Here is a 2,500-nt window from a genome sequence, read left to right as displayed (position 1 = left end):
TTGTTCTGTTAAAAAAAAAACACTTGCTCACTGGAAAAAACACTTGTTCTGTTAAAAAAAAAACACTTGCTCACTGGAAAAAACACTTGTTCTGTTAAAAAAAAAACACTTGCTCACTGGAAAAAACACTTGTTCGGTTTAAGAAACGCTTGTTCGGTAAAAAAAAACTCTTGTCCGGTTAACCCTAACCCTAACGGTTAACAAATACCCCGCCGATTAATGAGTTACGCGGCTGCTTAGGAAGTCCTCGGTCGGTTATGAAAACACCCAACCGCTTAACCCTTTCATGCACCAATTATTTTTCTGTAACTAACATAACTCATAAAAAAACATCTACAAAATGACAGTGGAACTATGAAATGTTAAATTAGACTTTTTCTACAGCCTTTTTCAACTCTCATTTATAAAACAATATTGTTTTCAATCGGTTAGAATGCACCATTTGAATTGGGGAAGCTTAGCTTGATTTATTGTTATACAACAACCCAGCACATGAAATGGTTAAAGAAATACCCACCTGCCTAAGTATCCTTAAAAAAAAGTATCCTTAAAAAAAAATAAAACCCTCTGTCTCTTGAACATAAATGCAAAAATCATTTAAAAAAGCAAATTCATTTTCAAAAACGTTTAAAAAGTGTAAACCACTTATTAAAAGAAGACTTTACAAAATACTTCACTGCTATTTAAAAAATACTACACATCTATTTCAGAAATTCCATACCACACTACAAAATGAATTTCAAAAACATTTGTTTGTTTGCAAGACAGAAGTTTTCATTACAGAAGACGCTGAATCCATTTTAAAAAGATGCACAGTGAAAAATGCCTACTTTTTATTTTTTTCAAAGGCTCGGTCACTTTCAAAAACTGCAGTCCCTTTTAGAAAAAAAAGAAGTCTTTAATTAAGAAGCAAAAGGTCTCTTTAAAAAAGAAATACAAGTTTTCATTTTAAGAATGGTAGATGTGACTTAACCAACAATTTTAAGTCACATTTAAAGAAACACATTAAGTCGCTTTAAAATATATAATAAGTCACATTCAAGAAGCTTCATATCACTTTAAAAGGGCTTAAGCCACTTTAAAAGTCTCTTAAATGTCTAGCTCACACTCACTCACTCACTCACTCACTCACTCACTCACTCACTCACTGCATGATCAAAGTCTTTTAAAAAGACTATTCATGTTTGAAAAGTGCTATTTCACTTTTGCTATTTCCAAATAAATAAAAAGTTTACATCACTCTCAAAAAATGCAAAGCTGCTTAAGAAGAAAAAGCTAGGTCACTTTTAAAAAAGATAACTTCATTTGTAAAAAGAACATCAAGGCGGTTAAGAGTTCTCTGCTCACCAAAACCAAAACAAAAGGCTAAGTCGCTTTAGAATGTAAAACCAACTGCAAACCATTTTAAAAGGGTTTAAAGCCAGTTTAAAAGTCTCACCAGAGATGTCCAGCTCACTGGAACAAAGTCTTTTAAAAAGATTATTCGCATCAGAAAACAGCTAGCTCACTTTCAAAAGTGTTGCTTTAGAAAGAAGCTAGTTCGCTTTTAGAAACAAAAACTTCATTTCTAAGATGAAAATCGATTAAGAGTTGTCTGCAAAACAAAACCAAAAGCTTATTTGATTTAAAGAAACAAAAAACGTTTAAATGGATCCAAATTGACATTGTGAAGTAGAGCAACTTTAGAAATACAACAAATCATATTTTTAAAATTTTGCCACTTTAAACGCAACCCTAACCCTAACCCTAACCCTAACGCTATATCATATTTAAAAAAGAGCCTAAGTCACTTTAAAAAGGTCACATCATTTAGACAACACGAAGCTGTTAGTCCAAACGACTTGCAGCATCACCATCACCATCATTGTCAGCAGCAGCAGCAGCAGCAGCAGCAGCAGCAGCAGACGGAGAAAAAAATGCAAATTCAAAAGGTCTTCCTAGGAAACTGTCTTCGAAATCAATCAGAAAATAACATCATCATTGCAAAACAAAACAAAAAACAAAAGGAGGTGTTTGCATTTAAAAAGCTCTCTCAAAAGACAAACGAATACGACTTACTCATTGATTGGTTGAAACTTGCTGCTAAGATGAGCTTCCTTTTGTTACATCACAGGGATGCATAACTGTACAGCCACAACATCTACCCAGCATTACCTCACTCAAAACTAACTAAACACTGTCTCATTCTTAGAAACGAAACATTCTTTAACTTAGCTTAGAGTAGGTAAGGTTAAATAGGTCTATTAAAAGAGAGCTGAAATTCTTAGCTCCCTGCTGATTGTTTTCTTCTATGCATTTCCTTCTTTTTCCAGCTCCTTTATAGTTTGGCTCCTTTATAGTTTGGCTTTATCAATGTAATGCCGTTATTCTAACCCTAACCCTAACCCTAGCCCTAACCCTAACCCTAAATCCTGACTCCTCTTCTTCCAACTTTTTGTAGCTACTTTCATATCAACTCGAATGTTTCTCCCTTACGCTTTTTCTAACTTTCTTATGGAGT

The sequence above is a fragment of the Hydra viridissima genome, unplaced genomic scaffold (genome assembly GCF_058129835.1).
Source record: "Hydra viridissima isolate aposymbiotic clone 2 unplaced genomic scaffold, HvirCarnegie_v1 scaffold_14, whole genome shotgun sequence".
Classification (NCBI taxonomy): Eukaryota; Metazoa; Cnidaria; class Hydrozoa; order Anthoathecata; family Hydridae; genus Hydra; species Hydra viridissima.
The sequence above is the reverse complement of the archived record's forward strand: the minus strand, read 5'-3'. Positions refer to the sequence as shown.